Source organism: Cryptomeria japonica, chromosome 4, assembly GCF_030272615.1.
Source record: "Cryptomeria japonica chromosome 4, Sugi_1.0, whole genome shotgun sequence".
NCBI lineage: Eukaryota > Viridiplantae > Streptophyta > Pinopsida > Cupressales > Cupressaceae > Cryptomeria > Cryptomeria japonica.
Window position 1 is genome coordinate 769,979,517 of NC_081408.1, and position 13,732 is coordinate 769,993,248.

Consider the following 13,732-nt stretch of genomic DNA (forward strand, 5'->3'; position numbering starts at 1 on the left):
TAGGAATGTGACAATAATTAGGGGATGGGTTAGGCTAATTAGAAATGGTTAGAAGGGGATTAGAAGAGTCTAGAAGGGGATTAGAAGAACAAGTGGGTTTGGTGGGTGAGGGAAAATAGGATTTTTATTAAAATAAAATTCATTTATTTCAATAAAATAGGTGCAACTTGCATTTGTAGGAGAATGCAAATGGGGGGGTAATTTTAGTGATTTAAATAAATGTTTTATTATTTATTTAAAAGAAGAAAGGGGGGATTTAATTAAATAAACATGATTTATTCATTTAATTGTTTTTAGAATGTGGCTTAATGAATTAATTTAAATACATTGAATAATTTATTTAATTAATAGGAGAAGGGGTTGAGGATGAATTAATTAAATATTAATTTAATTAACTGGTTATTAATGGTTAAATAATCAAATAAATAGTAAATATTCATTTAATTAAGTGGACAAATTTATGTGACTACAGCCCCCTTAAGTGCACTTGGTACCACAGGAAGCACTTATAGTGAACAGCCTCGTAGGCGAAGTAAGACCAGCAGGAGTGTTGTTCAGGAGAATTGATGAAGGATAACCACTAGCACAATAGTGGGTGTCACTGCCACAAATTAGTCTGGATGTACTTGAATCACAAGTTGTTCGGCTTGCAGAGCGTACCAGTAGGCCAGACCATATGCGTAGTGACCTAGGTAGCGGGGGAATGGTGGACCGTACGGTGGCAGAGGAGGTCGTACAATATAGTCTGGATGTAGCAGTACAGGAGACAGTCGCACCAGAGGAAGTTGTGAAGACAACAATACAAGAAGCAGTCGTACAGGAGATATGTACTGGTATGATGGGTACTAGTGTGACAGATACTAGTATGAGATCTACTAGTATGGTACCAACAAGGGGAAATGAGTCCAGGGATGTACCGATGGTAGGAGGAGATGGTCTGGAGGAGTTGGCGGTACTGGACACACTAACTGACAAGGATATAGATGCATCTTTGGATGGGTGGTTGGGGCAGTTTGCACTCACACCTCACCCTCCCACCTTGCCCTCACCACACGCCATGGCAGTTGGATGGAGCCAAACACAGCATAGGACTACTCTTATCACAAATTAGGATGAGAGGATGTCTGCAGAGGAGCAGAACAAAGCAACTAGAGGTGGTGGACATGGCCCAAAGATCATTGATGTTGAGGAGAGCGGGTCTGGAGTGCTATTGGCAGGTCTTCACCTCACCCCGCCAGACCCTAGAGATCCAGCAGGCTCGCTTCAGCGGTTCTTTGGGAAGTGTTGTGACATATTCACATATCGGCCCATTGCAAATGGGGACCCCTACTTTTTGCTTTCTAGGGTTTGTTTTCTTGGCTTAGTCTTTTTAGGTTCTTGGCTATTAATCTTTGCATTAGAGAATTGTCAGAGAGATCATTGGGATAGCAGGGTCCGCTTGAATTGAAGTAGGTCAGTAGGTGGTCCAAGTTAGGGTCTCTTTGAAAGCCTCCCCTTGGTTAAGCTTGGGTCTTGTTTCTAGGGTCGAGTCCTAATTGAGTTTAAGGAAGTATTTGTGTCATGCTAGGAGCCTTGCCTTTTGAGACCTATGTCATTGAGTTAAGGAAGTTTGTATGTGTTCTCAAGGATTCTTCCCTTTAAGGGTTTGAGAGTGGTCTAGTTAATGAATGGTGAAGTTCTTTTACTTCTAGGAATTGATTGATGTGAAACTAACCTATTTATCCTTATAAAATGCCCAACGACCAAGTCTAGACTTGAAAACTTGAGAGTTGAATGAGGAATTTGAGTGATAGTGTCAAATTCGCTCCTAACCCTTCCAAAGGGACAAGAACAAAATCTTCCTTAGCTCTCTTTGCCTTCCTATTTTTGACAAAACCTTCACTTTAAGGCATGGATTAGGGGTAAATAAGCTTGAGTTCACCCTTGGAGATGTCTTTGACAAACTTAGACTTGGAAGTTTGGAGAAAAGGTCAAGAATTTGAGCATTATTGCAAAATTCACTCCTGACCCTTCCAAAGGGTCCAGAGTGAATTCCCCTAAAAATCCTCTCTTGGTCCTAGCTTAGATAAAAAATCTTGCTCCTACGCCTTGCCTCAATGAGGAATGACCTATCTATGCCTTGTGAGCAAGTTGGAACGAGATGGGATGAGGAAATTGAGCCTAAAACCTCAAATTCGCTCATGACCCTTCCAAAGGGTCTAGAGCGAATTTCATCTAAGCTCCTAACCCTTCCAAAGGGTCCAGAGCAAAATCCTTCAAGGGACCTCTTATCTCACTTAAACAATTGAATGAATCTTATTTGTGGGCGAATTGACTTGATTGTGATAGATGAAGGGTGGAAAAGACAAGTCCAAGGCAAGTTGAGTGTGAATGGAGTCTAAGAAGAAAATTTCACTCCTAACCCTTTCAAAGGGTCTAGAGTGAATTCCTCTTGAGATTATGTACCTTCCAAGGGTACACAAGCGAACTTGTTAATAGTTGCTTTTTGACTCCAAATTTGAGCAAGGAAAACCCTTAGGATGCTTTCTTAGCATAGACAAAGGTCAAAACAAAAGTAATATGAAGGATAAATTGAGTGAAAATATGAATTTCACTCCTGACCCTTTCAAAGGGTCTGGAGCAAAATTCCTCTTGAGGTCATGTACCTTCCAAAGGTACCTAAGACAAATTGTTAAGATGTGCTTTTAATCCAACATTTTGAACTAGGCACATCCTTAAGGTGATTTGTTAGCATGTCCTAAGGTGAGATCAATGTGAATGAGGGTGAAGTTTGAATGTTTGAATGATATTTAAGGTTAATTCCTCAAATTCTCTCCTGACCCTTCCAAAGGGTCCACAGCGAATTTTCTTGGATCTCCCTTCTTGGTCCTAATTTGCCTCAAGCTTAGGTTCCAAAGCATCAATTGAGGTTGATTGAACTTAGAGGCACCCTTAGACATGCATTTGAGTAGGTCATGATCACTAAATGTTAAGAATTTGAGCAATTAGGCCAATTTCGCTCCTGACCCTTCCAAAGGGACAAGAGCAAATTTCCTTAGATCTCCCTTCTTAGTCTTAATCTGCATCATAAACCTTGTCCCTATGGCATGATTGAGAAATAATTGATGTGTACAACATAATGAAGTGATGAAAATGTGAGGGATTTGAGCATAATTGCCAATTTCGCTCCTGACCCTTCCAAAGGGTCCATAGCGAATTTCATCTAGCCCCTGACCCTTCCAAAGGGTCCAGAGGAAAATCCTCGAAAGAACCTAATTCCCCACTAGGGACATTGAATGGTGTTCATGCATGGCAAGGAAATATTCAAAAGTTAAAGTCTAAGACAAAGTTATGAAAAAGGAAGTGTGAATTGAGCCCAAGGGAGAAAATTCTCTCATGCCCTTCCAAAGGGTCCAGAGCGAATTTCTTCAAGAAGCCTTGTACCTTGCTCAAAAGTTTGAACTAATCCATCCCTAAGCATTTTTTAGGACAAAAGGACTTGTTTTTTATGAAAAAGGATGAGAAATGAATTTTTATGAAGGAAAATTGAGCAAAGTGCAAAATTCGCTCATGACCCTTCCAAAGGGTCTAGAACGAATTTCATCTAAACACCTATTTACTCCTTATTTGAGGTTGAAATATTGGTTCCTAAGGCATGGTTGAGAGAATATTTATGTATACTTACCTTGAGAAGTGAATTGAAGCAAAGGAAATAATGAATTTGAGACCATTTCCTGGATAGAGACAAATTTCTTGAGCTTTCCATTTCAGGAATGGGCTTCCAACACTTAACCATTTTCTGACTCTCCCTATCTGCATCCTAACTTTTTGGAATTAGAAGTAGTTGAAAATGCCTGATCTTTGTTACCTTGCCTGAACGGTCCTATCAAAACAAACTTTCCAAAATAGAAACTTTTAAAGTGTCGACGTTAGATCCCTAGACATGACATGGGAATGACTTACTATAAATAGAAACTTACTAAAAATAGAAATTACTAAAAATAATAAGTTTGATTTTTGGCAAAATGATGACATTCTGAGACTTGGTAAAATCCCTAAAAAATAGGAACTTTCTAAAAATAGAAAGTTGCTCCGTTTTGGCTCAAATTTTATTGGGAGCTTCCTTGAAGGGTCCTGATTCCATTGGTATGTTTAGTTTCTTCAAAACCCTAACCGAAACCCCTAAAATATAGGACAAAAGGCAAAAACCCTAAAAAAGACAAAATAGGTCCTAGACTTCACCAAACTCGCTCAAATGAAAAAGAAGACTAAATCAAAATGACCCTCGAACACTTGCAAAGCGAAGAGATTGACGAGATTGTCACCAAAACCCACAAAAAACCAAGACCAAACGACCAAAAGGGCCTAAAAGTTAGGGGGGTCCCTATCTAGGATGGGGTGATGTGTGATTAGGTCACAACATGTCCATCATTTTTGAAAACAAAAAATGAGGACAACAAATGGCAATATTGACAACATGATACAATCAGAACTACAAATGGACTCAAGCATTAAAAATTGGTCTCAAGGACCTCATTACATGAAGAATGGTCTTTCAAGACCTTCTTCGATCTTGACATGACATTGAAACTTGAAATAACTCAACATAGCCAAAAAGAAGCATATGGCCACCTATGTGCTCCTACACCATTTGAGAAATTCATGTCAGACATGTATTAATCCATTTACAAGTCATGTAATGAAATGAGTATGTCATGTTTTGCCCAAATCATGTGTTTTCAGTGATTCAATGCTTAGAACAACAGTAGTTTCCATTTTATCTTCAATTCCAACATTGTTTTTATCAGTTCATTGCATAATCATCAAAACACAAAAGAAAAAAAAAACCATAAAACTACAAAAATCATAATATTACAAAACCTTACAAAATCAGAACTTGCAGTCAGCAAATCAGAAGGGATCTTTCATTGTAGACCTAAACTCTCTTCTTCCATTCTTTCTAGAGTGGTTTTGAGTGTTGGGAACATTAACTGCTATTGGGTCTTACTGGGTGCAGATCTTTGTTGGTTTGATGGGGCCATTGGTAGTGTTTCATGTCTGCCTTGGAATGAAAGTATAAACAACAGAACTGTGGTAACCCTTTATCATTTATGACAACTCCAACAATTGTCATGTGTTTCTTCATCATATTTAAGGTATCTAAATATGGGAGTTTACCTTTGGATGTTTATTACATGCTTTTTGGTAGAATCCCATGAATGTTTATTTCCCAGACAATTGTACCAGCATTAATGAGCATATTGAAAATAAATATCAAACTTAATGATACCATCATGTCCTTCATTCACTAATTCATTCACTAATCTATATGTACACTTGGATCAATCTTTTGCAAAACATCTATAGACATCTGAATAGCCTTTTTATCCTTATTCTCTGATTTAGCAAGGTCCTGGCTGGCTTGGACCTTACTGTTGTTGCTAACATAAGCTTTTTAGTGGGAGACATTTTCCCAATGTCAAGCGGTCCATCAAAATTGATTGATATTTGGGGAAGGGACCTGACTGGAGGAGTCTCAATTACCACTCACTTCTCTTTCCAACCTCAACAAATTTGCCAATATCTTGTGCTTCTTTTTCACCTACCGGAGTTTGGGCATCATCTCCTTTTATTTCCCCTACTACATCGATGTTGCTAATGGATGCAGTATTAATCAGAGGCTCCTCATCTGTTATCTCAACTATTTCAATAGTAGAAGAACCTTGACTAGCACTGACATCAATAGGCTGCTCTACCGGATGAGCTTCAGCCTTCTGATCACCCGATGCACCTTACTAGGCTGTCGGATGAGAGATATCACCGGATGGAGCATATAGAGGATGGTTTTGAATAATATTTTTCCATATCTCCTATGTCTCATTTCTTACTTTTGCAACCTTCCCAATCATTATCTGGTTCACCCTATTATAGCTTCTGAATTCCTCCTTGTTGGCTTCCTCAATAAGCCTTTTGGCTTCAATTTCAGAAATGCAATTGCAAATGTTTATTAGTTCTCTCTCTTTCATCTCCTTGTCTGCCTTCTATGCAGTCAGTCTTCTACCATGAATAATATTATACATGTCTTTGGGGATGGACCTTTCCAACTCAATCAATGACTTCTTAAAATTATGCAAAAATAAAACTAAAGCTTCCTCAACTTTCCACTAATTAGAATCATCCAAATTATCATAATATACACTATTTTTTTTCAAATTTCCATCTATTATAATATGATCAATCAATTTATTAGTGGTTAATGGATGAACAAATGTATATGCATCTGCTACATTACCAAATTCTACCACTTCATCAAGTTCAGATCTTACTTTTCTTCCTCTCTTGGGTCTGCTGGTTGGTGCAGGATCAAATTTTCTCTTCTCGGTTTGTTGTGCTTTGTCGGACTGTGGCTTCATTGCCACTCTAACAAATTCACTTTTCTTCTTTGTTTTAATTCCCTCTTCCTCAGATTCGGTCTCAAAGGCTATCAGATCAATTGCAATATATGTCCTTTTAGCTTTCTCTTTTTGCTTCATGACTCCCTTACTAGATGGGTTGGCTCCTTCAGATCGAGCAATGGGAATAGGAGTAGACTTTAATTTCTTAGGTTGAGCTTTGGGGGTTACAGATTGTGACTGGGTTCCCTCTTCAGTCTGCTATTTAGCTTGTCTCTCTTTGGCCTGCTTCACCACCTCACAGGTGAAACCCATTTGAACAACAACTTCCTCTGCCATTTTAGTAACTTTTCTTTTCCGGGAAGGAGCAGTGAACTGCTCATGCAACTCAAGATATTTCTCCTTGTATGTGTCAAATCTAGGCTCTTTTTGATCTACCAGTTGGCTGAGCATATGCTAAGCACATCGATCCAAGGTATCTGCATCTACCTCATACCCCATACACAATATCCAAATAATCCTAGGCTCCACAACTTCCATAAGACATTGATCCTTATCCACCATGAAGCATATGGATTGTTCATATCTCTCCACAACCTCCTTGGGGATTCTCTCTTTGTTTTTCATTACAACCTGAAAGGATTTAAAGTAACCCTAGAGATTAGATGTCCTCATAGGACCATCACCTAAACCCATAATCCCTTCTTTGATCTATATGGCCACCGGTCTATCATAGGCCCATTAGACCTTTCCATTTACACTGGGCATTTCATTCAAGAATTATAGTGCCAAGAAAACAAGAAGACTTCCAAATTTGAAAGTATGCTTTCTATCTTGCTTGATTATCTTCAAATTACTCATTAGCTCATTCAATAGGACCGTGCATAAGTCATATCTTTTGTCCTCTTTCAACATCTGATATGTTGTGTAAATGGTTGTACCGGAGACATAATTGTATATGTTGGAATGGTACACTTTGTACTCTACCAGCATCGATGCAAACTTCACATCATGCTCAAGGATGTCATTGATTGTCATTGCCCTACTATCAAACTTGGAACCAGTGATGGTAGTCACCGAATCGGTTGAAATTTTCTTTAGAGTGGGAACCTCACTAGGTGATTTCAATCATGTCATAGTCTTAATAGCTTCTTTCATTATCTTATGGGGCCTATCAAGCCATATGAATTCATCATGTACTTGGCTAAGTGCATACTGGATCCATTCAGCTTCATTGAATGCGGGAAAATGAACGAATTAAGAAAAACCCTTGATTTGTAAGTGTTGGTATTTAGGCATCAAATTCCCAATATTGTCCGCCAAATGTGTATTATAGAGCTCCAATATATCAACTTTCCCAAGCTCTTCAAGATCATAGTGAATGTAAGTTCGAATGTCCTCATTGTGCAATACACCATAGGGCACCGATGAGAATGCGCCTACCGAGTCATCCTCAACTGACTTAAATGGATGCCTCTTGAATTTTAGATGAGCCCTATCCTTGATTTCCACGACCAACAGGGTAGCAATACCAAAAATCGAAGCCATCTCAAATTTTAGGGTTATGTAAAAAGCATAAATCTCTAAACAAATAAATACCTTGATTTCCAACCGGGCAAATAAATTTGCTTTGGACTTGCCTAAATTGCTGTTGAAATCGCCAAATCGCTCTTTATTGTTTCTCTTCTCTTCTCTCTTGATTGCATTGTGAGAAAATAAGTGCTCAAAATGTGCTTTTATCCTTCAAAAACCTAATTTTTCATTGCCATAAATGTTGCAACTGGTTACTTTATTTTCACAGTCTTTTACCGGAGCATCATATCTTCACCATATCTTTCGGATATCATCTGCATATGCATTATGATCCTTTTTTAATCTTTTGAAAAATGATTGCAAGTCACTAGAGAGGGGGTTATTAGGATTTGTGCATTAAAATCTCCCCCTAAGGCAGAAAGCCCTAGTTACCGGATGAAGGTTCTACACCGGATACAGGTAGAGATCCACTTGATTCATCTTTCTTCACCCACATCTTTTGATGTTGATCTCTAATCTATTCAACCTATATTTTTTCCTTCTCGTCTGATTTGTTTTTTTCTACCGAAGCACCCTTCTTACTTCTACAGTACTTTGCAATGTGACTAGTTTTATTACATGCTCTGCAAACAACATTTGTCTGCATGGGTATGCAATTCATCTGATTTGGTCTCATCCTTCACTGTTTAGAAACATGTCCAAACATCCCACAAGCATAGAATCTCTTGTTTTGAAAGTTATTAATTACTGCTCTGCACATGTTTGACTTATGACCAAAATTGTTGCATATGAAACACTGATCAGTAAAGGTAGCACCATTATTAATGTTGTTCATCATGTTATTGTTGTTCATCATCCCATTCTTCATCCTACTTTTGCACTGACTTTCCATATGACCAAATTTATTACAAGTAAAACATCTACCATTAAATTTGCGAGCATTAGGTTATCTTACTGGAGAATTCTTTCCCTTGGGAAGATTAGGCTTTGCATTTCTTTGATTAGAATCGGAGGATTCTCCTTTGTCATATCCAAGTCCTCTTTTATCATTTCCATGCCTTTGCTTGTCTATCATCACCTCAAGCATTACTGAACTGGTTTTAAATTTGTCTTTGTATTCATTTGCAAAAGCAAGCTCATCTCTCAAGGCTGCAATCTGCCTTTCAAGTTCATGCCCATTATTCCTTGATTGTGTTAATTCTAGCTTTAACTAATCATTTTCATAGGTAAGTCTGAAACATTCATCCGATCTTTCCTTCAAGGCTTGAGTTAGGCTCTCTTCATTATTCTTCCAGTCTTCAATCTCCTTAGTTAGTTTCATCACAATAGATTGCATCTCATTCTTCAGAACAACATTTTCTCTGGCAAGCTTCTCACATTCATCAGTTTTACTTTGATTTATATCACTTTGCTCTTGCTTTTCTTGTAACTAATTCATCAGCTCCTTTCTCTTGTCTCTTGAGATGATGGGTCAATCTTTCATATCTTCAATAAGATCTTCAACTTCACTTAGATTTATTTTCAAGGAACTATATTCTTTCTTTGTTGCATCCAGATCTTCAAGTGCCACATAAAGTTGTCTCTGCAAACCAGAGTCCATCGATTCAATCTCCCAAATCTTCCTCAAGCGATTAAGCTTCCTTAGAGGAACTAGGCTTTGATACCAATTGTTAGAATCAAGGATCACTGAGAGGGGGGTGAATCAATGATCTACTAGTTATCAAACTTTATGTCTTATTCTTTAACCATCGGTAACATAAACATGAAATAGGAATGAGAAAAAATAAAGCAATCAAACACAATAACATAAAACCAATATTTTTATTTGGAAACCCAAATTGGAAAAACCACAGTGGGATTTGAACCCACAACATTATTGTACTATGGCCAGTAGAAAAACAATATTATAATTAGGGGAATACACATGCATTCAGGCTCACTACCTAGAGCTCATTGCTCAAATACAAAGACCCAGAAGGCTGCAACCTTCAGGGTAATCTCACAAACTTACTAATAATTACAAATTTGATTTACAGTAAGAATGAACTTTGAAATAGCTTCTACAAAGCTTGGATGAGTTCCGGTTGAGTACAAAAGGATTGATTGTATCTCTTCATTTGTTATGCTCTTGTTCACTGTCTCAGTCAACTATTGGTTCAAAGCTACACACGTGAAACTATGCTACAAAGAATTTTTGATTACCACTCGCTTGCATATATCCATATCATCCATCAAAAAGAATATCCACACTGAACTTATATGCCAGTAATCACAAAAATAGAACTTCCACCATGTTGGCCTACAAAGGTAATGTGTAGTCACATGTTGGCTTCAATCCTTAACAAAACATAGCACTAGACCAAAAGAATATAATCACACACTTCCTTATGGTCTTCTCAATCATCGAGATCATAAAATCAATCATCGAAAACACCGCAAAGCTTTTGGACCAAAACATTACTGGAATAACCCCGAATTACCGGTTAACTGGCTACTAGTTAACACCTGCTTCCGGATAACAGGAATCTCGACCACCGGATCAAATCACCAAGAAGAGTTTCTATCAATTAAAACCCTAAACCAATAATCAACCACCAGAAGGCACGAGATAAGTGTTAATTTCCAACAATAACACCCTTAATCCTAGCACCCAAATAAGGGCAATACGCATGAAATGCACCCAAAAATCAATTAAAATTGGTTTGAATAATCTCACACATATTTTCAATAGAAATAAACACCATATCAATCACCATATAATGCTCCAAACTCCAAACAACTCCCAGAAAGGTCACACATAGAACTCTAGGCAAGGGTGGCCTACCAAAATAGGTGATTCCTATAAAATCATTTCTAGATGATAATCTTTGTGGACAGTGCACAGTCTATTTTCCTTGTACTTAAGAATTGTTTGGTGAATTACTCGAAATCAATTGGTGGCCCCTCCAAACTAGGGTAGAAAAAAGGTGGGCCAACTAGCCAAGAAGAAGGAGTATAGCTAGGTCTAAAAAACTCACCAAAACCATTGCAAAACACGCTACAATCTCTAAAATAAAAACTAAAAGGTTTGAATTAAAAAACCATATAAATATCCATTCTTTGAAACCCCCAAATAATTAAAACTTGTGTAAACCAAGTGTATTTTATGAGTGAAAATATTGAACTAGCTAGTGTGGATCTTTCACCACTGAAATTAGAAAGATTGCAAAGGGTTTATGTCCTCAACAATTGGGGGAAGAACTCCAAGTCTCATTTCAACATCACCTATGTATGTGTGCAAACTCTCATCATGAAACAAAACCCAAAACTCCAATATACAGAGTTTGGAAGGAACATCTAGGGCATTTTCAAAAACATTAATATTTTATTATCCTAAAAAAAACCCATTAAACCTTTTTTTAGAAACATTTTTTGTCCCCCCACAACCTCCGTGTCCACTTGGGGACATAACTTTATGAAATATTTTAACACTTAAATACCAAAATATTACTTTAATACTTAAGTGTATATTGAAAATAATTCTAGTCAGCTTATTGAAAAATTGTTGAGTTATTGAAAATGAAACAAGTTGCATTGAAGCAGAATTGAAGTTGAAGCATATGCTAGGCACCATGAATAACACTTACTAAAAATAGTATTATAGTCAAAACCAATGAAACTGAACACAAGATCTCTCCAAGGAAACATGAGTCCCTTAACAATAATCAAATAACCTACAAGAACCTAAGAATAGATTAATAAGAAGCAAGATGACCATGTGCAACAAAGGGACATCATAGTTCTCTCTACCCAAAATTACTTGCCCTCAAGAATTTGTGTCTATATGTTGTAAGATCCACTCATTCTCCAATGTATCATTCTCCATTGGTAAGTTCTTCAATTTCACTAAATACTTTTTGATAGTCTTCTTCTGCAAAGTACACTCCCCGTAATCAATCATTGCCTATGGAATCAACACTAATTTTCCTTCCTCATCCAAAGGAGGCAACTTTAACAAGGGAATCACATTATTCCCAAGCACCTTAACAAGGTGTGATACATTGAATATATTATGCATATTGCTATTCTTAGGTAACTCTAGTTCATATGGTACATGTCCAATCCTCTTGGAGATCACAAATGGTCCATAAAAATGTGTCTTGAAGCTCAATATCAAAATTGTAATCTTGAAGCTTACTAACTCATTTAGTTGTTTGTCATTAAAGCCATTTTCAAATTAGGAAGTATTTAAGGTTGTTATAATTAGTCTTAAGACAAGCTCTACGAGTATGCATCCCTTGTGCTAGTACCCTTGTTTCTATATCGGGGGCAATACTAAGATACAAGGACAACTTTTAGAAGTACCTTATCCATCCCAAAATTGAGCAAAATTCCAAAAAAAAAAAATCAAGACACCTTTGGGAGTGATCGGGGATGTAGGGAACTACTAAAAGAGGTGCAATATCAATACTCACTTGCAAAAATCGTTGCACTGCAAGGTCAATCCTGTTAGATAGTTCAAATAACTGAAAGACAACTGAGAGGAGGGGATGAATCAATTAATACAGATTACCGGAAGTATTAACAATTTAAACAATAATACCGGAACCCAAAATAATAATACTGGAATAGAAGTTAATCCAATTAAGCATAAAAAATAATCACAGAATAAAAGGCATTCACACAACACCAAGAATTGTATGTGGAAAACCTGGTAAAGGGAAAAACCATGGTGGGAAGCCTATCCATAGTCAGATAATACTTATGCAGTAAGTATGTGAATTATAATGAAGGGGCCTACACTTGCAGGAAGGTCAATAACCTAGAGCACACTACTCTTCACAAAAGGAGTCTCACTAACTACATACAAATCTAGACTACAATCCGAAGAAGTGTTGAACTGCAAGAAATAACATCTCCTATGCCAGAGTATAGTTCTGGTTAAGCTCAATACCGGAGGACTAAATCCTCATACACCTAATTTGATCTTCAATGATCAACCAAATCCTTTGCCTGAATGATATTACATTATTCACACATTATATTCCTTGACCATGACCTCTTACATTAACCATGATAATCTACAATGAGATCTTACATCTATATAGACAAACCCTCGACCATAAACAATCTGGCCAGCCACCAGACAATAAACCAATTACGTAATTACTAACCATGTCGGCCTTAGACCAAACAAATATTAACCAACACATAAGACATCCCGAAAATACAACAATAGGTCTTATCCACACGTTACACCAATGCCTGTCCATAACCCAGATCAACCGAGACCAAGTATAGGTCCACACGCTTCAGCAATGATGTCCAAACACCAAGTCTCAAACATGATCACCAACAACATCCTGAAACTCTATAAGAAGTTACACCAATATTACATAAGCAATTCATCGAAGATCTCCACCAAAAGCTCTGTCAGTGAAACCCTCACTGAAACCAGAAACCAAGCTTCTTAGCAAGAAGGACAACATCCAAACACCAGACCAAAACCAAATAACCAAATATGAGTGTAAGCATCATGAACAAGCTGATTCCATCACCAAATCATACCAGAGTCTATCGGATCATGCCGGATCTAAGTAAACCAAAAAATACTCAACTTACCAGGACCAAAAGGGTGTCGATAAAGCATCCAAATAGATAGTGTTGACATCAATGCAACACATAATCAATTCCACCAAATGGCCAATAATCTCTCCCTTTGGAATTGATGGCAACACTAGATGTGAAAAACATCTAAGTACCAAGAAATGCCAAACAAGTCTCCCCCTATGGAAGAAAACCAACAATCTCCCATAGATAGCTCTGAATATCAATGTCTCTCCCCCTGT